Source organism: Corvus hawaiiensis, chromosome 26 (genome assembly GCF_020740725.1).
Source record: "Corvus hawaiiensis isolate bCorHaw1 chromosome 26, bCorHaw1.pri.cur, whole genome shotgun sequence".
NCBI classification, from domain to species: Eukaryota; Metazoa; Chordata; class Aves; order Passeriformes; family Corvidae; genus Corvus; species Corvus hawaiiensis.
The window spans coordinates 41708474-41733340 of NC_063238.1; the positions used below are offsets into that span (position 1 = coordinate 41708474).

The 24867-nt window shown below is 47.8% G+C and overlaps 1 protein-coding gene across 3 annotated transcripts in view; it reads right to left on the minus strand.

Moving 5' to 3' along the window:
* Positions 1–18357, minus strand: part of SLC45A4 (solute carrier family 45 member 4) — an 85248-nt gene extending 66891 nt beyond the window's left edge. Inside the window, exons 1-2 of one of the 3 annotated variants that reach the window (XM_048286404.1) lie at positions 18031–18357; positions 17466–17597 (exon numbers count right to left, since the gene is read on the minus strand). The gene's annotated coding sequence lies outside the window, so the exon portion shown is untranslated. Of the gene's footprint in view, positions 1–2925; positions 2996–17465; positions 17896–18030 lie in introns of those variants that run through there. The other 2 variants (XM_048286405.1, XM_048286406.1) reach the window with 2 other exon arrangements.
* Positions 18358–24867: the final 6510 nt, after the last annotated feature.

The window sequence follows — 24867 nt, forward strand, 5'->3', positions numbered from 1 at the left end:
CCATGGGTTTGGGAAACCTGAGGCTACACTTGAAGCAAATCTGAGCACCCAGAAACACAGGTGAGGTCTCCCAGCCAGGACATTTATAAACAGGACATGAAAAATGAGTCTCAACTTTTACACATTTGGCCTGTAACTCAGCCCCGGGGTATCTCTCACAAAGGATGATATATCTGATGGGAGACCCAGACTCTGGACTGGAAACTGCTGTTTATCCTTTTTCCCACCCTTCCCCAACACATGCTGTCATTACGATGGAACTTTAATGGCTGTGTAAAATGGCCCAAGTCCCTTGATACTTTTTTTTCCCCCCTAAAAGTATTGGGATGCTTCTGGTTTTTTTTTCAGACGTGGATTTGTGGCCGGTCAACCAAAGATATTTTGTCTGGACACAGACAACTCTCAAGAAAGTTTAATGAAGAAGAGCAGATTGTGTGAATTTGTGACTGGCACACAGACAGGCAGATTTTCAGGTCCATTCAGGTTGCCCATGTTAGCCAAAATTGACTTTTAATTCTGAGAGCCAAAGGGCTTCTGACAGAACCCACAAGTATAGAGTGTGACTCAGCCCTTTGCCTTGTCACCAGCCCAAAGTCCACCCATCTGGAGCCAGTTGGTTCATGCCACCCCAGAGCAATGTCAACAATCCTGAGCAAACAGGGTGCTGCAGGTGTAGGGTCCCTTTGCCCTCATCCTGCACTGAAACCTGGAGTCCCCCTGTCCTGGGCATTGGTGAGGTCCCACCTCAAATCCTTTGTTCAGTTTTGGACCCCTCACAACAAGGACATTGAGGTGCTGGAGCCTCTCCAAAAAAGGGCAGTGGAGCTGGAGAAGGGTCTGGATGAGGAGTGGCTGAGAGAACAGGGGGTGCTCAGCCTGGAGAAAAGGAAGCTGCGAGGTGACCTTATTGCTCTCTACAAGAGAGATGATAGAGGTGACCTCTGTCACTCTTGGGGAGATAGTTTAGTGGTGAACTTGGCAGTGCTGGGTTAGTGGTTGGATTTTATGTTCTTAAAGGTCTTTTCCAACTGAAATGATTGTATGACTCTAAAAGCAGTAGCTACAACTTCTCACATAACCCTCATATGGAAAATAAACAACTCACAATAGCAGTTACGTTACAAGGTGCTCATACTGGCTGTAAGATGGGGTTTGTTGCTTCTGCCACTTGTGAGATCTCATCATGAGTTCATGCCTTGAAGAATGAGAATTCCCTGTCATTATTTTCCTGGTTTGCACAGCTGAAACCTGGTATTAATGGCTGCAATAATTAACCCGCCTCTTGAGTCTATGTGGTCTATAATTATCTTCACAATAAAACTGTGAGGAATTAAGCTTCAGAGCAGTTTATAGGTGACAAGGGGTGACTTGACAATCCTTCGAGAACTGTGGCTTTCAGTCCTCAAGTGCCAAGAGCAGTTAAGATGCTGCTAGATAGCACTTAAGAACTGCAGGACTTGCTTAGTTCAGCAACTGCTTCCCTTGTCAGGGAGAGACCAGAACCTCTTTTTAAATTTTTTTTTTTTTTAATGCTGTTTACTCTTCTGTTTCTCTGCACTTGGGAAATGAGCTAAGTGAGTTTTAGTTCTGAGCTGCCTGTCATGAAACCATGACTGTGATGTTTATGAGGTTTCCATTGCTACACAGGGATATTTGTATTTTGGTCACTCTATTTTTATTGAAAAACAGATACATTTTCATCATATTGCAGAGAAGCAAAATCCTGAACCAAAGCCTGAAGTACAGGAGGCTGTTTAAGCCTGAGATGAGTTTCATTCACGTTAGCCTTACCCTGGTGAAAGCTGACTGGTAATAATTTTAGTTTACACTGGTGGATGTCTAAAAAAAGACCAGTTAGTCTTCTGCTTGCACAGACTCCTGCTGCGTGCCATGAAGCCAAATTTACCGAAGTTTCACCTGAGAGATCTTGTGACCTTTCAGTATTTAATGGGAACTTGTAAAAAAGATGGAGAGGGACTTTTTATACAGCCAGAAAGTGATGGAACAAGGGGGAACAGTTTTAAACTAAAGGAGGGGAGAGTAAAGATTAGATATTAAGAAGAAATTTTTTACTCAGAGGGTCATGAAGCACTGGCATGGGTTACCCAGAGAAGCTGTGGATGCCCCATCCCTGGAAGTGTTCAAGATCAGGTTGGATGGGGATTGGAGTAACCTCATTTAGGGGAACATGTCCCTGCCCATGGCAGGGGGTTTGGAATGAGATGGGCTTCAAGGTCCCTTCCAACACAAACCACTCTATAGTTCTTGGTTACTTAATGCTTTCTCATTACAACACAATGTTTCATAGGTTAATTAATAGATGATAGCCAGTTGGGCTAACCCAGAGAGGAGAAAATACCTTTTTTTATCTGATCACCACACAAATGCTTAGTTTATAGCTCTAGACACTTAAGTGATGACCTCTAGTTAACTGAGCACTTACCCCTGTTCATGCTGCTTGCTTGTTTTGCAGCCTTGTGGCTCCAGCTGGATCCAAATTGTGCAGGTGTTACTGGGCACGTCTGTTTTGATCACCAGGTGGGACCTGAAGCCTCTGTAGCCTTCCTGGAGGACTCACTTTACTCTTTGCTCTGCTAAGGCCTGTTACAACCACATGCTGTGATTTATCTCATCTCTCTGCTTGCCTAATCAGTCACATACCTAATCGGTGTTTGCAATATTCTGAGTCCCAGCATAAACAAATTGTTTAGCCCTGTGTCATCAAGACTGCATCTGGACAACCATCAGTGTTCTCCATATTTTTGGAAAATCCTAGGAAAGAACTCAGAAGCTACACCTGCGTTAGTGACTTCTGCAGATATGACTCAGTGTTAGCAGAAGTCCATGAGCAGTCACAAAAATAGACACTGTTGTGTTGACTGTATTCAGAGTTTTTTCACATTTCCATGAAAACATGAGTAACACCTGGGTGATGGAAAAGTGAGTTGGATTGGCACTGGTTGGCAGCGGGATGGAAAATTAGTATGTAAAGAACCTAGTGATTAAGATAATGAAAAACAATGTTAAGAGTCTTAGGCGGAGCCAAGTTTTGTAGCCCTCCAGCTTTTAGTTGTGAAATTGTTGGCTCTTGTGTTGTTTCTGAAATAGAAATCTATTTAAATGACTTAAGCAACCCAAGTTTCAAGAATAACCCCAAGCAGGCTGTTTTAGTTGTGACTGAGAAACCAAATTGGGTGAATACTTTTTATTCTAATTGCTTGAATTTCCAAACACAACCAAAGAACCAAACAGCTGCAGACCCTGAAGTGTTTAATATGAAAGTAATTTTAAACTTTGAGGAAAAAATGAAATGCCAAAGTTGATTGGAGTGGAAATCCCCTACAAAATACTGGGATTTTTTTAGGATTCTCTTAATCGTTCCCCCCACTGCCCCTAAAAGCTGAATGTAAACTGAAACAATCACAGTTTTTGGAATTAACTCAAAACAGTTTTTTTGAGTTAATTGTATTCAGCAATTTTTCCCCTTTCCTAGAACTGAATCTCACTCATGGGGTTTGATTTTCATTCAGTGTTGGACTTGTGAAAATCCCTCTACCTAATGCACAGTGTGGATACTTCACACTGCTGTTCTTGGGCTCTAGTTTCACTTTTCAGCTTAAATGATTTTAAAACCACTTACTCTGAAAAGGAGAAACTTTTCCTTTTCTTTTCATCTCCTCATACTCTATAGAATCATAGAATATCTCAGGTTAGAATGGACCCATAAGGGTAATTTATTCCAACTCCCTGTTCCTCGCAGGACCTAAAACTAAACCATGTGACATTGTCCAGACACTGCTTGAACTCTGTAGAGGCACTTACGAAGACCCCCATGAATACAGTGCTCTCCATAAATGACTGCACTAGATAGAAGCCTTTTGAAATGCAGGATAGTTAATGCAATTTGCAGACATTTTTGTGGGGATAAATACATGGCAATGCACTGTGGAACCTCAGAACTCTGCCTAAGGACTTTTAAGAGTTTAGGCTTGGCATGAGTCAGTTCATCTAGTTGATTTGGTGGGAAACCTACAAAAAAAAGGTGTTGTTTTCTGTTGAAGAAACTGCACACATTGAGTCATGCCACAGTCCTACACCTCGGGTAAGCTTGCCAAGGCTAGCAGGTCGTCATGGTCAGGCCCTTTCACAGAATAAATCACTCTCCAGTTCTCACTTCTGACCCCTATAAAAACAGCTTCATTTTCCAGTTCCTCCTCAAGCAATTTCATCCATTTCCTCAAACACTTCCCAGACCTTCCGAAGGCTACAACACAACCTGCTGGAGGGGGACCTGGAGATGGCCCGTATGCATAGACACTGTTCCAACAGCAGAGGAAGATTGTAATGGAGTTGTGCTGTCCGGCTGCTCTTCTTCATTGGACAATCCTATTGGTTCAGCAGCTTCTTTCCTTATTTATATCAGGAGCCTGGCAACTAAGCTCCTGACTTAAGCACCTCAAAGACTCAAGGTTGCTTTGGTAGGACCAAAAGTTTTGTATTACTGTCAGAATAGGAATAAAGAACCTTTCTCCTTGAATAGGTTCCAGCCCATTTCTTTGCACTGTCAATGCATTTACGCTGGGCAGACGGATGCTCTCCACAGGGATGTATTAGCCCTCACCTGGGCCAGAGCACAGAAGGACAACAGGTGATTTGAATGGAGATAATTTGTAAGCCGGAGAGCAGCCTCAAGAAGTTACAGCTGAAGATAAAGAAGTATGTAAAACTGAGAGAAAGTTCCTAGCAATGAGGTTATTTGGGAGGTTTAACAGGCTCCCCAGGGAAGCACTGTTCCTATGGATAACTTTGAGAAGAGACCAGGAGAAATGTTTTTGAGGAGTATAGATTTGTCCTGTCAAGTAATCAGCTATATTTCTGCCAGAAAAGGCCTTTCCCCCATCCCAATTAAACAAGAACTGGCCTGAGTGGATTTCTCCAAATCTGAACGAAACCTTTTTCTTTTTTCCAGCTGGCAAAAATTTCATATATTTTCCTTGCTCCTTTTTCCCCCCATTAGTAGTTTTGGTCAGACCATAAGCATAAGTTGCAGAATCTACTAGAAAAAAATGTTTTCACAATTGATATTTTCCTAAATGCTTTTAAAAAAATTTCAGTCAGTGCCCAGCTAGTTTCCTGTATTTCCAAGTATTCTCCCAAACCATTTCTTCTGAAAGGACCATGCCTTGTTGTTGAATGCAAACTTGAACCTGTTTTCCTGTGGTTTGAACAGATATAAGGTCTCTCTACCACATGGATTTACTCACATCAAATACCACAAACCCCATACTTCAGATGAGCTACAAATCTCCTCCTCTAAGAGCTTATTTTAACAAACTTGCAGCATTTCATCCTCTGGTTTTGACCTCCCTCTGAAATGCTGCTGAAGCCAAGACATTTAAAACTTCTCAGGAAAGAGGACACACTATTGGACCAACCTCACCTCCTTAGAAAACTAGTATAAAATTCACAGACAGGGACAAGCCTATAAATTTGAGTCCCCCAGTATTTCCAGGACTTGAAGGCATTTGCACACCTGATGCTGAGTTGTGTCCCAGCTCCCTGAGCTCTGTCTGAGTTTTGCACTTGAAGCCAGCCCTAGGAAAACTAATAGCTCTTCAGACCTTTGCTTTCTATCTCTGGGTGATAAAAAACGCAGAGCTGGTTGTAGCAGAGCTCTGGCAGCTGTGCTGTTAATGACAGGAAGAAAGAAAGAGAAGCTGTTCAGCTGATCCATGACCATCTCCAACTCATCCTGAGATATATTATTTGAATGACAAAAACCCTCCACACATTTCATGCCTTGCAGGGGCAGATGTTCCACCATCTGTCTCACTGGTGGTTTGCAGGATTTACCTTGTTATAAATCAGAAATAGTGCAGGAGTGCAGAAATACCCATTATTTTCAGAGTACAAAATATCTTCTGTGTGTGTGCACGCATTTCATTCACGGACTTTACTTTCTCTCGAATGACCTATGAGTATCTCTTGTCTCATGGAATTGAGTGTTGTTTGCTTGTTCACAGCTTCCTTTCCTTCCGTTATCCAGCAAAGAAAGTTTGCTTAAGTGGCTTTTGTGAACTCTTTCAAGATCCCCAGAAGGATGATACAGGAAACAGAGAGTTTCCTTTCTATACAAACTTCTAGGGTGTTCCCATAATAGCCTGAAATTTATCTGCCCTCAGCAGCCTGCAATTGGTCAAAAACTTAATGGACTGTCAAGGGATCAGGCCAAACACAATTAACATATCAGAGAGGAGAGTTTGCAATAAGAAAAAATCCTCCACTTAACACAGCACCTTTTATCCCATGTTACCAAACATTTTGCTTTCTACTTTTCCAATTACTTTACAAGTTGGCCATGCTTTAACTATCCAGCCTGAAATTTTCCATAATTGCTTCCTGCCTCACATTGAATAAATTTTTCAGAGAGCAGTGAAGGGGGAAAAGTCTCAGAAAAAACCCCCCTCTTGGCTGCAGTTATATTGCACTGAGCTTAAAGATATGAATTAATTTTAGGGGTGTTTAAGCATTCTCCCTCTTTATTTTGAAGATCACGTTTGCACCACGGGAGGCTGGAGTGGGAATGAGACTCTTAGCAAAGCAGTAGTGCTGGGGATGAGAATCTGTCACCGTCGCTGTGAAAATGCATCTGGGTTTGTCCAAAAAATAAACCACAGATAAACCCCTATTTCAGTGTTTCAGAGGCAGGTTTGTACCTCGGTTTTATGCCTTCTGACTGTTGTGCCCATAGTTTCTGCAGCCCCCAAAAAGCAGCCCCTGTAAGCAGAACATCTGGACAGGGTGCCGACAAAATGGATTCTCATCCTCCAGGATTTCACCTGGTGTGACCTGGCACTGTGGGTGAGATCTGGGAGGATTGTAGCACTGGGAGGGAGGGCAGGGCCTGTGCTGAAAGCTGACAAGGTAGAAGTGTGAGTCATTGAAAGGCAAAGACGAGTCTGTAAAGAAACAATTACTTACATATTAAAAAAAAAAATCAGATCTGGAAGGCACGTTCGCCTGGTGGTTGACACTCCCTACAAAAGCACCATGTTGTTCCAAAAGTCTCCCAGGAGATGAACAAATCTTGCCAGGAATAATCACAGATCTGGAGTTGTATAATTGCTCAACTACAGGCAGGCAGGGAACAGATAGGGAACCTGTGCTTTGCTTTTCCTGCCCACTTCCTTGCTTTCAGGGCTGTGTGCTGCTCTGGAGCAGTGAGGCTTATATTGGCTGGAGCAGTCAGGACACCAGGAAAAAAAAAAGCTTCTAAGAAACAGCTTCACGGCATGTGTTGTTTTTAACTCCATTCATAAAAGCAGTGAGGAGGGCCGTGTGAGGTGGGCTGGGGCTCTGCGCGCTCGTGTCTGCTCGGAGAAGAAAGCTCTCGACGCGGTTGAGCCGAGTGCCGGCAGATTCAGACCCTTCCAGCACTAATCCAGTAATAAAGAAAATGGCTTTAAGCCACTTCAGACCCATTAGTGCTCTCCAGAATGCTAATATAGCATAGAGATGAAAGGACTGCAGCGAGGGGAATGAGATGTGGGCAACAGCTTCACCTCCCCTCTTAGGGAGGTTTGGTTCATTCCCTCAAGGAGCAGAGGCCAAATTTGGGGAGCAAATGCCATGGCAGCACAACACAGTGGCACTCCCAAGCCATGGGATTCAGGCAGCATTAACGGCAGGGTTGGGGTGCCTTTATTTTAGTGATAATTCATAGTTAACCAGAAATGTGATACTTGGTCTGCTGCAGCCTGGAATGCCAAGTCCATTTGCACGACACGTGTGGCAAATGTGGCCACAGGCAGGAGATGATGTGAAAATCGTTTGGGTAATAGCAATTAGCACAGCAATAGTTTTTCTTTATTTTCTAAATAGGCTTGGGAAAATTAATCTTTTTTTAAATTAAGAAACAGTGTTTGTCACTTTTAAAATCAAAAGCCTCATGTTTACCGAGAAAGATCTGTCTTTAGTGACAAGAGCCTATATATTTTTCCAACCCAAAAATCCTCTGTGAAACAGCAGTATTTAAAAAGTCTCTGAGAAAAGGTAAAGAGGTTCTGCTAGAAAGCCTCATGATGCAGAGAAAGAAACTGAGAAGGATGGTTGATGTGGAAATTCACAGGTTTGGAAACAGAAGTGTGGTGGAGCTCCGGAATGTCTACGCTGCAGTAAGGAAGATGAGAGGGGATTTTGCCCAGAAAAACCTGCGGCAGAAGAAGGTACCAGGTGAAAGCAGGCTGTCTAATCTACTAGAGCCATTCGCTAGAGGTGGAAACAAGAGATGTTCCCGCTGGAAATCAGGACCAGAGGTTAATTAACTCCAGGAACATCCTACTGAGAAGCCATCCTGTGAATTCCTATATGATGGCTCGGAGGCATTGCCATCAGATGCTTTAGGTGTCCCATTAAGCTGCTCACCACGCTGTTGCGGAGATAACCTGCTTTTCCACTGGTTTCCAGAGGGATGCCAGGGCTCCTGCTGCAGGTTCCCAATCCTCAGGACTGTGGATACCCCCGGATGCCCGCTGCAGGACTGTGCCCTACTTTTGTGTTTCTCAGTGAAAGAGCCACATCAAGTCTCTGGGAAAAAAAAAAAAGCAAAACAAGGACAAAGTTCTGCCCTTCCACTACTCTGTTTTCATTTACAGCCAAATTCTGCCAATCTTTTAGTGTCTATTTAAAACTTCTATTTCCTTCCCACCAGTCTGTTTCCGTGCTGGGGTGCATGTTCCTTTTTTTTCCTTTTCTTCTTATTTTGTTTTTCTTTTTTCCTTTTTTCCTTTTTTCTCTTTTTCTTTCCCTTTTCCCCTGTTGTTTCACAGTCCACCTGACGACACTTATCACTCAGCACTTCAGACATACCAGGACCCTGAGCTGAGCTCAGTCTGTGTGCAGACACTGTTACATGAGGTGTCAGAGCCTGCTATGTATCCAGGGGAGGAGACTGTGCCTGACTTTCCTTGGCTGTGACACTGTGGCTCAGCCTGGAACTGACAGCTGTGGAAAGTTAATGGATGGGCCCTGTTTCCAAGGAATGGCCATCAAGGTCACGGTTTTGAGACTATAAGGGCACAGCCCCTTCCTGCTTGCAGCCAGTACACATGCCAGCTTTTCTGTCCCCTCTTCGGATGTCACCAGATCGCTGTCACATGAGGACAGCATGGGTGAGGGGGTGCCATTGGCTGCCCAGCCTGTTTTCATGCCCTCAATGAATACAGCCTGACAATGCTCGAGGTGTAACTGAAACCTGCTCTGCAGACACAGCTCCTGGCTGAACTGTCCCTGCCCCTTGCAAGGGGCTGAGCAGAGGAATTTGTTCAAACCAGCCTTGAGGACAGGGTCACCCCGTGCAGCAGCATGCAGGGAGGTACATGGTGCTGCCTCTTTTCTGGGGGTACTGGCCTGTTTAGTGCTCTTCTCCATCTGTTTGGTGGTCAGCCCACTTGAGTGGAGCCAATTTGGATGGAAAGAAATGGAATTTTTCCCAGTCACAGAAACCAGATATGAATCCTTTTGGGCATGGAGGGCCTGGGCTTGGAATACACTGAGCTCTGTCTCTGGGCAGTTTAATCTCACCAGCCAGAAACCTGTATGGATTTACACTTCCATATGCAACTGTTTGATAATCATGTTGCCATGGCTACATTTGAATCCTGCAATAAATGTGTAATTTCACACATTTACATCAAAAGGAGCTCCAGAACATACAGCTGCTTCACAAAGCAGCTGATCTCCCTCCATAAGCACTTTCCATTTTTAACACCATATTTTTGTACTCAATGGTGTGCTTCTTTTGGGAGGGGGTTGAGGTCTGTAGGGCAGGTTTGACAGTCAGGTTCTTGAGATCTGATCTATACTAAGGTTCCTTCAATGCTGGCACCAGGGCAGTTGCCCTGCTGGGGTCAGAGCAGCCATTTTCAGGGCAGCACTGGTTCTGCAGCCACTCGAGCTTCAGGGGACTGCGATCCTTTGCAATTAAAGAAGGACATAGTTAAACACAAGGTCCTGGTATGCCCAAAATGCAGGGACAAGGACTGAGAAAGAGGAGTGGAATGTGGGGCTCTGCTCAGGGATGTGATGCCCACCTCTCTTAGCAGTTTGGTCCCTTCATCCCCTTTTCATCCCAGTCCTTTCAAGTCTTCCTCCCTGGCTCCTTGCCTCCTCTCTCCCACCCCCTGCCATCCTGATTGTTCCTTATTTCATCAGCCAGCTTGTCCCAGTGTTTTGCCCCCAGGGTACCTGTCTCTCCAGTGCCCTCTGAGTGCTGTCCTACTTGTGATGGCTCCTTGTCGCACAGACACCCTCTGTTAATCCCATGGGCAGCTTTTTCCTTGGTCCAAGCCTCTTTCTCTGCCTCTGACAAGAGGCAGGGAAGTGTTATTTAGAGAGGGGTAGGTCACAGGGAGAGTAGAGAAGAGACTGTACCAGGATACAGCTTCAACCAGCAGCAGCTGAATGAAGTGGTGGATGGCACCCACTGAGCATCAGATCTGGAGAGAAATTTGCATCCAGACTCTATCCCTGCTGATTTAAACAGATTTTTTCAGGAACTCGAAACTTGGACAGTTCTGCCTTTGGTGGTTTTTTTTCCTATAGCAACAGCAGCTGGAACAATGTTGGCACCAAGGCAGGGCTGCAGCTGGTTTCCTCCTTGCTCAGAGCAAAGAGATGCTGGAGAGTCTTCAGCACTCACAGAATAGGGAGAAAACAAACATTTCACTTCACTCCATGAATTTACTGTTGTGTGGAGAGAGAGGAAATTTGACTGTGACAAGTGCCCAATACTGACAATTTCTGTGTGAGAAACTGGAAGAAGGAAAAATATTGGAAAAGCATAAGATTCTGGTTTTTTTCTCAGCTGTTTATACAATTGGAAAAGTTAAGTCTAATTATTGAGGTTATTGGTTTTAATGAGTCACCACCTTGATGTTATTATTCCTGGTTCCTGTTGCCATAGGACAAGAAGCTGCAGCTGGGCTGAGCTGTGCTACGCAACAAACACTTACGCTTGCTATTCCAAGATTAAGACATAGGGAAATGGGTGGCTCAGACAAATGGGAACATGGAGAAGGAAAGTGATATTTGCCAGTGTGTTATGTGGCAACATGACCAGTATGCAGATACTGGGAGCAAAGATGGGTTTCTACCAGAGACTGAGTTTTGGATGTTTTTTGAGGAGCACTTCCAAAGATGTGATAGAAAAGAGGTTGGCCACCATTGTGGGCTGTAGTTGGTGGGAAGGGCTACGGGCAGAGAAGTCACAGGGCTTTGAGAGCGAAGAACTGAGTTTGGTGTTATGGGAAGGGACGAACCAGTGAAAGGATACAACCTGAGAAACAAGACAAAAAGGAAAGGTTAGGAGAAAAATCTCCATGGTGGTATCATGAATGGGTAAGAGTGAAGTGTGATCAGGGCCCATGAGAAGTGCTTTAGTAACAGATGAAGGAAGAGATATGCAAGAGATTTACCTGCAGGGCTGGAGAAGCTGGGCTTGAAAAATTCTGCAAAATTTAGCTGCAGCCTAAATTTGTGGGCTTTGAAGGAGAGGTATGAAGTGGCATCAGGAGCAGTGCCTGCATGGCAGATAAATCATCGTGTTGCCCATTGTGTTTTGAGAAGATTTAGGGAGACGGTTTGGGAGGAAAGGGATGTCAAAAACTCTTTTGTATCCAGGCTGATCTTTAGATAATAATTAGACATCCATGAGATATCGTGGAGGATCGGATGTCACTAGAGGATCTGTGCTTGCGTGTGCATTAGTGTGGGAGTCAGCTCCGGGCTGCTGTTGGGATCAGGCAGAGCCCGCGGGGTGGAGGCAGGAACATGCCAACCCCCAGTGTTTCATTGATTGGTTTCAATTGATCAGTTGTGTAGAAACAAAGCAAATGAAGCTTCTGGTCTCTTGGATGTTGCAGGCGGTGTCAGGTTTGCTTGCAGCAAGTTCCTCTTTTTCAGCTGATCCTGCACTTTCAGTTCTTTCTCCAGGATGGCAGAGAAAAATCTTTTTTGAGCTGGGCTCAGAAACAAAAAGGAGTATCCAGTCGAGCAATGGGCTGTCAGACAGGTTTTCTTCCCCCTTAAACACATACAAGGGTGCCTTCTGAAAATGCCACTGGAGCAAGCACAGGAGGGGTAGGCATGGAAGTGAGCTGCCCCATGAGTGTGAAAGTCATCCTGAAGACATTGAAGATATGAACTTATTCCCAGTGTGGCCCCTCCCTGCAAGCCTCACAAGAAGAGTGGCATAGTCTTTTTTTCACCCAGTTTGGACACCATGTCCATTCAGTTCTAACATCCATAGCCTGGGAGGAGAGGGAAACCCTCCCCTTTATCTCTATGGCATGGGTAATGTGTGTCTGTCCTTTTCACAGCTACCAAAATCTGGCATTTCCTGTTCTATTATCCATTTCCTAATACTTCCCAGGGCTTGAATGCTGAACTCGGCCAAGACTCCAGAGAGGGATTAGCATGGACTTGCCTTGGCCGTGGATTACCTTCATTCTCTTTAGCATTTATTCTTTCTAGAGGATTGAGGAGAAGGGGAGGGTGAGCCACAGCTAAATCCTGTTCTTAGATCTCCCTTCAGCCACTGAAGAATGAGCTGAGAGCCTAAATGAACCCAAAAGGCACTGTAGGGTGAGGCACATCACATCCAAGCCGGATGTGGTGGCCTCTTCCCAAGTTCCTGAGCTGCCACACGCTCCAGCCATGCTTCAGCAGGCAGGACAGCCCAGGGACCCTGGGGACTGTGACAGGGCTGCTGCCAAGGCTCTGAGCTCCCCTCTGGGTGACTGGAAAACAGCAAAGACACAGGTCATGAATGCTGTCTGGAGTGAGTGACCTGGATGTGTCTGCCCAGACTCTGTACAAAGAGACAACGTGGCCTTGGCTCCGTTGCTCCCAGGGCTTTGTGCTGGAGGCTGAAGTGGTTCCTGTCCAACGTGTGGAGAGCCACAGCTCTTGCCCAGTTGCAGGAGAGGCCTCTGTTCTCTCTGGTACCCAGAGAGGCTCTGCAGACCTGGCTGCACAATAGGCTGCTCAAAATGGATGCCAGGGAGCATCTCTGTCATGACTGCCAAACTTCCTGATTACAGACTGCTTTGCAGCCTAATGCAGCACACTGAGGGGGAATTCGGGTGCTCAGATAAGAACTGCATAATATATTGGCAGTTGTCCATGTCTTTTCACTCTTGGGGCCATTTAACTTTTTGACATACCATGCCAAGCCCCCCTGTGCAGCACCACTGCTGTGAATTTCGTAGGTTGCTGAAGTTAAGCTGTGTTTTTCTTTCTGTGCTGATCATTGCTTTCTCTGTAGACTTGTATATATGAGAATTGTTTTCCTAAACTCTCTTGCTTCTCTTCCAAAGCACACTGGATTCTCTGACAATGGCAAGAAGATCCTTGCTTACCTGCCAGCTTATCCTCTCCCTCTCCCAACAGGTACTTGCTTGAAGTTTATGAACATGGGAATCAACCCCAGGAGCTCCCAGCTAATGGCACAGTCATGATCCCAGCCAGAAGTTGCTCCTGTGCCTGACAATTAGGTAAGAATTACCTCAAATACCCTCAGATAGGTCTGATAGGATAAGTGCAGGAGACATGGGACTGCCTCCAGCATTGCAGAGGAGTAGGGCTCAATCCACTGTATCGACTGAGTCCATGACTGTTGGGTTTGCTTCTTCTCTCCCTTGTAAAATTACATGATGAAATGTTTTTTCCTGGGCATTTGTCACTCCTGAACATTATTTAGTGCATTGCATTACAAATAAAGGAAAATACTAAATTTCAGCTCTTTTTTCTGTTTGTTTGAGGTTCAAATTTTATATCCCCCAATCGTTTTTTGGCAGGTTAAAATCAATGGACTTTTCAGGGTGGTCAAGGGAGAAATAGAGTATCAGTCTCTTACCAAATGAGAAAAGATGGGAAATGTTAATTAGATCATCTTGGATAAATACCATTTTTCCCCTGTTCTTCCCATCAGATCAGTGTATGGAGTACCAAGGCCAGACAAGTGGGAGAAGCACTGCTGCTTTTGCTTCCCCCTCCCTCCTACATACAGAAATGAGGCACCTGAGGAGCTTGCAATCACCAGCTTGGATCAAAAAGGAGTGCCTGCCAAGGAGCAGAGCTGCTCCTGTAGAAACATCCCTCCATCTCTACCATGTGGGAAGAGAGGGACTTTGGCCATTTCTTTCTCTTAGTTATGAACAAATAGCACAAGGCCATCACTCACCACTAACTAAGAAGCCCAGTTATGTATTTGGTGATACATCCTGGCTGCCCCAAGGTGCTGTTGTGCAATGGAAGTTGATAAACTGGGCCAAAAAAATGCCTTAAAATCTCCCTGCTTCCACAGTAACTTAAACTCGAGGTCAGAGTGAGCACAAAATACACTGGGCTAGAAATGAGACTTTACAGACACTATCCATTTCCGTTCACATCTCCTTTTTTACCACCAAGAATTCAGCTAATATAGCATATCACAAACAACAATACTTAGTGCCAGTATTGAATGATCAATGGTGCTTCTGCAACCCCCTGCATGCCAGCTGGGAAGAGTCAATGTGCCCTTCCTGGGAAGGCTGTTGCAGTGATGAGAAGATGAAGGATGTGTTATTAGACCAATATGTATGTGCCAGGTCCAAGGCTTCAGATTTCTGCAGAAAGGTGGGATCTTATCTGACTTAAGGTTGGAAATAGACAATCATAAGATCCCTTCCAACCCAAACCATCCTGTGATTCTAGAACTGGTGACATGAAATGGTTTAATGCTGGATTTTCCATGAGGATACACCTCTTAGACTCTGTGCCCACCAGCACAGACACACCAGTTACATGTGAGAGCCCTCCCAACCTCTGTGATTAGGAAAAAAACAAGAGCTGGCATGAGATGGTAAATGCTGCCGTGCAGTGTTCAGAGAAAACGTGTTTGCGTGGGATGTGCTGGAAAAATTGCTCAAGAATGGTGCATTCTCATAAGAAAAATGATCTGGCTGCTGTTCAGGTCAGTGGTTTTGTATCAGGGCTGCAGGCTGTGTGGTTGTTTCAGTATATGGTGCAGCCGCTGGCAAAGTGTTCGCTGTGCGTGTGATCCAATGCCCCTCACTCTGGGGTGTTGGAGGTCCTTGCCCTCACCCAGTTTTGCGTCTGGCTCCTTGTTCTCAGAGCAGCTTGCACTGGCACAGGGCTGCATGGCAGAGAGAGGCACCCTGTGTCAGCCCAGGAGAACAGGGCAGTCTGGATCAGTTTGCTGGTGGGGCTTCAGCCCTTTATGTTGGGAAGGTGGGAGGGACAAAATGCTATGCCCATGTCAATAGCAAGTGATAACCAGGATTCTGATCCCTGCCGAGCAAAGCAGTGACTGTGCTTCACAGGTGGATGAAGATGTTTCTGAAAACACAGATCATGAACGACCATTAGCTGCTGAAAGAACTAAATTACAGGAATGTCCAGGTGTTAACTGGAGCCTCCTCCCAACCTCTGCTTGACAAGCTGTCAACATGCCATGAAGGGACAGCCTTCACTCCATCTCCTTTTTCATCTTAGGTGAAGGGTGAAGGAAAAAGACATATGGAAGGTCTCCTGCCAGCAGAGAGCTGTAAGGCCTCCCTCCCTCACTGTTCTTGCTCTCGTACCAGCAGACCCCCAGCCTTTGACAACAGCTACATTAGTCTGTGCTTGGTTCCTGTAACTTTTAAGACCAGAACCATCAGCAGGACTGCCACCAGCACCAGCCAACCCCTGTGGTATCATGGGGTGAGGTTTAATAGGCATGTTTTAATAGGGTTGCTCAGTAGAGAGGGCCCTTTTTCCTCAACAACATTAAACAAATTAATACAAACAGTAAATTTAATGAAAGAAAATGAAGTAGCCCTCCAAGGCAGGCTGCTGTTTCTGCAGAGGATGTACTCTTACACTGCTGAATGGTTTGGTTCTGGTCAGTCATGAAGCAGCCACTGGAAATGAGACCAGAGTAAGGTTATTCCAGAGGAAGGTTGTGCTTTAGGTTCCTTGTGCTATTGCTTTAAAAAAAATAACCCTTCGCAGCAACTGCTCTTTTCCCTCTGCAAGGAGAGCTGAGACGGAGTTTGCAGTGTAAAATTTAATTGAGAAATGAGGAAGGAAAAAATTCCCCTTTTCTTGCAAGCACACAATATCTCTCATTTGTGGCTTTGTGCATTGCTGACAAGCACGGACAGTGATGGGTTAGTACAGGGAGCACTCTCTTCCACCACATACCCTTGTCCCCTCCAGATCCCAGACATGTCCTGGCACACACCAATGACATCTCTCCCTTTTGATCCCTGGACACCTTCTCTCCAGGAAGATTCACTGCTATTTGCCCATTTTTCCAATCCTTATCCCGTCCAAATCAACACTGACAAGTTGACCTCCATGGCATTTTCACTATGCCACCTCAGCTGGAGCTGCAGATCAACTCGGACCTCATGTCCTTGCTGTGTCCATGCAGGAGGTCCCATGGAAGCACCAGGAATTTGACACCAGCTTTTGAGGAACAGGCACCAGTTTTAGCTGTGAAATGTCCAAGACCATGGGTGCTGAAAGCTCCAGAAGGGATCACCATGTTAAACCCATCCGGGCTCTTCTTTTAAAAGCACAGCCCTGCCTAACACCCATCATCACAGCTCCAGTAATTCTTTGGCTGCACAGCCAGGCTTGGGGTACAACGAGCAGTTCATGCCTCCTCCCCCCAAACACAGACATGCGTTCGCACCCACACGCAAAACTGGGGTGCTAAAACTTCCCTGTGCCGGAGCTTTCACAAGCAGCGTTTCTGGGAAGGCCTGGCATTTGGATGGCAGGCAGGACAGCTGCTATCAGCAGTGCCCGTCATTGTGGTGTTGGGGCTTTGCAAAACAGGATCTGTCTTTGAATTTTTTTTTTTTTAATTAAAGTATCCCTCTAAGGTAAGGTCTCCCTGCTCCTGAATATCTCAGAAGGTAAATCATACCAAACCATGTTCCCCTGCCTTGGGATTATTGTACCATTTCAAAACACCAGCCTGGTCTGTTAATTCTGCATTTTAACCTCCCTGCCAGACTGCCTCCTTTAGCTGCCAGCAAGCATCCTCTTCCCAAATTAACCTGACCACAATGAGCTGCAGCAGAATACACACAATTGGTCCTTTTTACTCCAAACAGCCTGACTTACGAAGGGGATATTTCCTGCAGCAGCCAGCCCTGCAATACTCATGATTCCAAAGTCAGGGGTTGTTGCGGTATCTTTATGCTCAGATACCGCCTTTAATCTCACACGCTGCCTTCAGCAGCACCACCGGCTGCAGCAGCCCCGCAAGATGCCCTCTTCCCATCCTCTCCCAGGCAAGCAAGCCAAGAGGCTCCCGATGGAGCCGGCAGTCACCCGGCGAGAGCTGCATCCCCCCTTGGAGACAGGCATGCAACTTCCACCTGCGCTGGCAGGCGCGGAGCACTCACGTTGGCGGCAGCGCGGATCCCTTTCAACAGCTTAACTGCGGCTCATTTTTAACCCCGGCCAGCGGATCTAAGCTGCTCTCCCCAGGGCTCAGACGGAGCTGCCTGCATGGCATCCAGACACCGGCTCGCCAGCTGACATGTCAAAGCAAAGTCGTGGTTAGCAAACACATCACCAAATCGACTGACAACCCACACACCGGCGGGAGCGGGTCCCTGCGTTCCGTGCCGCTGTCGCTGCTCCGGGGTTTGTGCAGCCTCGTCGAATTCGGTGTTGCTATCTGGCGTTTTCTGCCGGTGTCTAAAATAGCATCAGGAACGTTCCCTGTTGATTTCCCCGGCAGTGCTTGCTGAGCGATGCCGGGGACCACAGCTCCCGCAACCTGCCTCCACGCAGCACATTAAAAACATTTTCTTGCCTTCTGCCTCCAAAGGAGGTGGAGAGGGGAGGAAAAAGCCCTGTAGATGTTTTTCTGCCCAGCTACCAGCAAATCCTGACCTGAGCTAATTCTGCTATGGCTGAAAGCAGAGGATGTCTGCAATGCATGAAGCTGATTTGCTGACTTACCCTTCATCTCTCCCAGGAATGCCAGGTGAAGAAGCCGGCCTCTCACTCCAGGAAAGAGCCACAAGAAGCCCAGCAGCAGCCACTGCAGAGCCTGCTCAGAAGTTCGCTCCCTCTGTCACAGTGTGTGCAGCTTGCCAGGTATAGCCTGGATGAGAACACTCCGTGCTTTTCCCAGGATGAATGAGATCAGCACATATTCAGTCAAGGAAAAAAAAAAAATATATGTGATGGTTTAGGACCCAGAGGAAAAGTGTTGGTCCACAAATTGCTCTGCTTTACAACTCAGGATTTTCTTGGTGAATTTCATAGGGAGAGGAGTTTCTCTTCTGCATTTGATGTTGTTGGATGTGTTAAAAAGCAAGCAAATGGTGGTGATATCCATGGGGATCCTGAGCCACATGAGGTGGAGGGCAGGTGAAGGGCACCCTTACAAGCAGCAGAGATACCTTTATAACCTGCAGGCTGATGCCTTTTGACTCAAACCAGCACCTGGCTGTTACAGGCTCCACATGGGTTGTGCAGATCTGGACTCCACTGGTCCTGGCTTTTCTGAGTGAGGTTGTTCGGATTAAGCTCTCTTCCACCTGGCTGCTCCGTGACTCCCCAGGCTGACAAAGTCCCTTTATGCTGCCAGGTCCTTCACATCAAGCATCTCTCAAGGCTCATCACCTGTTGCAGTGGGGATCCTGCAACACGCATATATCAAACCAGGAGTCCCGTGGAAAGGAAAAATATATATGGACAGACAGATTCTTGCTAGCTGTTTCAGAGATGTTTATTTCTCCAGCCGCATGGCCGGAGCTCTGTCCAGGAACTGTTCCAGTCACGGGACCAAGGGTCCTTCTGCCCGCGCAGGGAACACAAACCAACCAATGGGAACGAGGCTGAGCAGGGGCAGGAAACCCCGTGTCTGTGCCCTCAGGGCCCCCTCTCCCAGGGCTACATGGCAGGGGAGGAGACCCCAACACCTCACCCGTTTTATTTTAATAAAAGGAGAATGAAAACAACTGGATAAACATAACAAGAACAGTTTCAAAACAAAATAAGCCACCCTCCTGAGTCTTTAAATGTCCAAACAGATTCTCTGGAACATCTTAGGGCTGACAGAAGGGAGACAGAATTCTCTGAGCATGCTTTGTGGGGAAACTGAGGCAGGAGAGGGTTTAACTTCTTCCCTCCCCCTTTTCATCCCCCACTCGGCATTGGAAAGGGATTTTTGGGGAAACAATTGGCAAAAGCATGGTTTTGTGAGGGAAACCATGGATGAAAAAACGGATTGGGAATACACTGGGGGTAATAGGACATAGGGTAAAAGGGAAAGGTGGGATTAGGAAAGGGAAACTGTAGGGGGGGCTTACAATGGAGATACTGTCTAACATGACTACGATTTTTTGCATATATACTGCCTTTTACAGGAACACCATCAGGCCCAGTGACCTGCGATGCTTGTAACCCTTTTCTACTTTGTATAATTTTGAATTCCACCACCTCTCCATCTCCCAAGCTTGGGATGCATTTTTCAGGGTTATTCTTTTTAATAGCAGTTCTATGCACGAATATGTCTTGCTGGTTGTCACACCTTGTTATAAAACCATAATTTTGCTTAACATTATACCATTTTACTATCCCTAAGGTCTTAGTTGCTATGATCTTTTCCTTTTTCCGAGTGGCTGCTGTTTTCTGTCTCGCTGCGTCTTTGCTCTCTCCTTCGGTCGCTCCCGTGTTGGAATTGTCGGGGCTGCTCGTGCCTGCGCGCTCTTCCCGGGGTCGCGTTCGGGGCTGCGCGGGCCGGGCCGGGCCGTGCCACTCAGTTCTCCGTGCGTCGCCTCCTCTGGTCGCAGCTTCGCTGCCGCTGCCGGGCGCTGCACCCACGTCTCGGCCGGGCCCCCGAGCGATGACTCCCCCGCGCTCCGCTCCAGCCCGTGTCTCGGCTGGGCGCGGCTCCGTTCCACCGCCATCGCCGCCAGCCGCCGCCTGCACGCCGCCCCTCTCAGTCGGGCGTTCACGGGGCTCGCTCCACCACGCGCTGCACGCGGCCGTGCGGGTCCCGCCGGGTCCCGCCGCTCCCACCGCGCCTCGCTCCGCCACCGACACTGCGGCTCGCGTGGCTCCGCCCGCGCGCGGGAACTGCCTCGCTGCTGCTCGCAGAGCGCTCGGCGCACGTGGCCTGGGCCGCACGGTCCCTGCGCCACGCTTCCCTTCGCCAGGACACAGCCGACATTGCTCAACAGTCTCGGTAACTAAATAATATTCACGAAAATATTCTTCCATCGGCATATATTTTGACTCCAGTATTAACTGTGTCCAAACGGTTTTCCAAAAGCCCTTGGTAATAATTAAATCCCAAGAAACATAGAAAAAGTTCTTAAACAACCATGCCAGGAAGTGTTTCAGTTCTTTTTGAGCTTGAATCAAGCTAAAATTTACAAATCGTTGTTCAAGAATCATTTTAAGTTTAAGATAAATGTCCATATGCGGCTCTGAGAGCCAAGAGTCTTCCCACGGTTCCTCCATAGTTTAGATACGGAATAGCAAAGCAAAACCAAGAAGAGGAATCCAAAGTTTCCAGGGTTTACTCACACAAATCAGTCGCTTAGGGATCGGGGATCGTTCTGCTCTCAAATCTCCACCATTTGTTGCAGTGGGGATCCTGCAACATGCATATATCAAACCAGGAGTCCCGTGGAAAGGAAATATATATGGACAGACAGATTCTTGCTAGCTGTTTCAGAGATGTTTATTTCTCCAGCCGCATGGCCGGGGCTCTGCCCAGGAACTGTTCCAGTCACGGGACCAAGGGTCCTTCTGCCCGCGCAGGGAACACAAACCAACCAATGGGAACGAGGCTGAGCAGGGGCAGGAAACCCCGTGTCTGTGCCCTCAGGGCCCCTCTCCCAGGGCTACATGGCAGGGGAGGAGACCCCAACAATCACCTGCCTGTCGGGGTGCAGGGTATCACTGAGCTGAAATCCTGGGGTGACAGGGAGGCAGGGAAAGGGCATGAGGTGCTTGGAGGACTCAGGTGGGCTGAAACATTTTGGTGTCAGTGTTATGTCAAAGAGCATCTTGTACCTCTGTGTCTCTATCGTTGTACTGGGGGGATCCTGTGCTCCAGCGCAAGAGGCTCACAGCATGGCAAGAGTTTTGATGTTTGCCTTGGTCTTAGCTAATGTTTGGGAGCCTATGTGGCACAAGGATATGACATTTTCCTTTAGTCTTGGAACTGAAGTGACTACATTGGATGAAAATGAGATGCTTTCCTCAGGATCAGGCCCCAAGGCTTGTGTGGTTTGGAACCCAGCTCAGCTCCCCAATTCCCTGGCTTTAGCTACTGCAAACCCCCTCCCTTTCCCTCTCCCAAAGCCCAGGGCTAGGAGTCACTGAGACACTGACCTCTGCCACGGACTCTCTGCATAACCTTGGGTGCATCCCTGCACCTCCCCATCCCACTCATATGCACAAAGCTCCTGTGCAGCTCATCCATGCAGGGAATGGGTTCCCTGCCTCCCACACCTGGCCTCGTTCCCTGCTGACAGCGAGACTGGAATGTGGGGTTTGATGCGGCTGAGACAGTCCCTGTGAATAGGCTGTGGGGGAAGCCTGACTCCCCTGGGTGTCACTTCAGCAGGATGCAGCAGGGCAGTGTGCTGTGCTCACCTGTCACCATCCTAAGGCCAGATTTGTTCTCCTGCATCAGCAGGACTCATGGATAGCTGCCAGCCAGACCCCAGGGGAAGGTTTATCCCACCTGCACTCGAGGTCTGGCAGAGCCTCGGGCAACTTGTTGCTTGTCCAAGAAAGTTGGCTTCAGTTGCTGGATGTGCCCAGAGCCCCACTGGGTGGGAGAGCAGGGAATGAAGCAATCATGGAGGGCCAGAGAAGATGCAGGAGAAAAGGCCATTCAAGGACAAGCTTGGCAAGAGTCCTGGGCTGGGGACATGGTCCCCTGGGCGCAGTGACCTCTGAAGTCACAGCACAGAAGGGCAGTGCTCCATGGGTCCCTCTTGGAAGGGTGGGCGGTGGGGATGGTGGACCTCCCATCACCTCTGCAGAGCTCCCTCTGCCTTTGACCCGCAAAGCGGCCGTGGGCATGTTTGGAAGATACACCCAAGACTGAACTAACCTACCTCAGATAAGGCTTGGATTAATTAGTCAATACATGTTAAGTGCTGCAAAGATTTAAGGCTCTGCTTAATTGTTAAGTAACTCAATCATCAGTGGCTGCGTGGGATGCCTGAGGCAGAGTGGATGAATCAGCCGTTCTCTGGCAAATGCAAGGTAACAAGGGAGAAAACTTTCCAAGGCTGGGTGACAGCAGGATGGGTTGGTTAGGGGACAGCAGCAATTACTGAGGTCACTGGGACTGACACAGGTTGCCCAGAGAAGCTGTGGATGCCCCATCCCTGGAAGTGTTCCAGGCCAGGCTGGATGGAGCCCTGAGCAACCTGGTCTGGTGGAAGGTGCCCCTGCCCATGGCAGAAGGTTGGAATGAGATGATCTTGAAGGTCCCTTCTAACCCAAACCATTCTGTGATTCTATGACTGGGAACACTTAGGACCTAAAAAAGAGGTCAGGTCCTGCATGGAGCAGCTGGCTCTAGGAGCAGGAGTCCCTTAGGCGATGGAGGGAAAGGCAATGATTTCATAGGAAAAAGAGGTAAAAAGACCACGAAGAACTTAATTGAGCTCTTCAGCCTTGTTATGGCCAAGCCACTCTGAAAGAGGTGGATTTGGGGCTGAACCAAAATGTGCTAGAGGATGTGAGAGTGTTTTGGGTGAAGTGGGGAGCACTTACTGTGCCATGGACTCACCTGTCCTCCCTGCAGGGACTGGCCCCATGTTATAGGCTTGGATGGGACATGAAGCTGCTGCTGAGGAGCCAACTTGTGTCCTTCAGGTCAGTTCTTCATGCAGTGATTACAAGCTGAGAGGGCTCCCAACAGGAATGTTGGTGCAGTCCATCACCAGCCTAAGACATCTCTTCTCCTGCCACCATACAACACGTCCTGTCACTCAGGGGTGGGTTTCAGACCTGGACCTGTTGCTTTGTTTCTGTGCCAGCAAACTGCATCTTTCACAGTCTCTCCATTTGCCCCTCCCCTTCCTGCTGAGCTTTGCCCTCTGCTTCTCTCCATCTGGGAGCTTCCCAGCTATGTCATGGAGTCTGCTCCCAAAAACCTTTGAACAGGGTAGGAGTGTCCTCAGAGTCAGCCAGGGTGTTTTCCACCTCCTTGTGAAAAAATGTCCCCCCCGAAGGTGTAACTCACTGATATTTAATCCCAGGGTCAATCTCCATGCAGAGGTGACTTCCAGCCATCCATGATCATGGCACCTTGGCCAGGTAAGATGAGGGACTCCTTGGCATTGTGCCTCATCCACACACATATTCCCAGGGCTTTCTGTGAGGCTGGATGTGAGAAGGACCTATCTACCTGGCATCACTCTGGCTGGAAAAAGCCTCTGAGCACTGCCCCGGTGAAACACTCATATTTTCGGAAAGAAGGAGCGGGCAGGAACAGCCTGTACTGTTGTGACAGAGCTGCTTGCATGAGATGAACCTCACTGCCAGGGTTGGGACGGGTGCACGTGGCTCATGTGCGATAATGGTGTGAGCTCTGGAAGGAGACACAGCCAAACAGAAGACCCGGGAAGGGCCAGCAGAACAGCATGGAAGCATTGGCAAACAAGCTATAACTGCTTGCTCTCTTACCCTGCAGGCTCCCATGTCCCTCATCCCAATCCTTGCCCTGCAGCTCTCCGTACAGAGCAGCACTGCCATAGGCAAGCAGCCCAGATAGGTTGCCTGGGTCTTGGATTATACTTGCCTTATTCTTGGAGAAGCTGGAGTCACCAGCAGGCAGCCCCCTGTCCCAGCACCAGCTGTGGGGCTTGGCATAGGTTTGCAAGGCACCCCTTGACCTCAGTGTCGCCCACGTCCTTACAGCCTTGCTTTAATCCTTTTTTAATTAACTGCTGAGGGGTGTGATGGTATCAGAAGGGTGGGAGGGGGTGGCCTGGGGTGTTTTGGGCTTGGTGTGTGTGCAAGCCAGCTGGGTTTGTTATGAGCCTGTCAGATCTCACAGGCTAGTGTTCCCCCTCCAGATCCGGTTGCAATTCAGGCATTGCATGGATCATCCCTGCAGCTCTTGCACTGCTCAGGGATCCTGCCGTGTCCCACTTGGCAGGTGCTGGCATATCAAAGATTCGCGTGAAATTGGCAGCTGAAAGGCAAAGTGACGTCTCTGACAGCACGGAATGCTGGGGAGGAGGTTTGACTTCAGTCAGAAAACCCTGGGGAGATAACCAGAGCAGAGATGGAGTGGCCACGGGGATGTCCGAGGTGGAAATGGGGGTGAGGTCAGCAGTTTGTTGGTCACTGAGGTCATGCAAGAGGCTCCTAAGGGGTTTGGGTTTATCAGAGCTTGGTGGTGGGTTTTCACAGGGACTCAACAACCTGCTTGCCTGGGGTTTGACTCGAGGACAAGGCATATCCAGGCTTTCCACATCCCCTGCACCTTCATCACAGGGCACCTCAGTTGCCCAGAGTATCTCCAGGGATCTGACACTCCTGGGGAGAACAAGTTGCACACTGGACCCAAATGCCGTGAAAGTGGCTGTCCCCAGGCTGAAAGCAGCCTCTGGCTGAAAGGCTGAGGTGTTGTGGGGACAGATTGCCTGCCTCTCCCCATGAGCCTACAAGAAGGGAGGATGAGTGGAACTGAGATCCCAGGCTGCTGGCACTACCAGGAGCACCAAAATTGTGTGTGCTGGGGGTCAGTGCAGGCTATGAGAGCACATGACGTTGAGTCCTAATAAAAGTACACCCAGATAATAACAT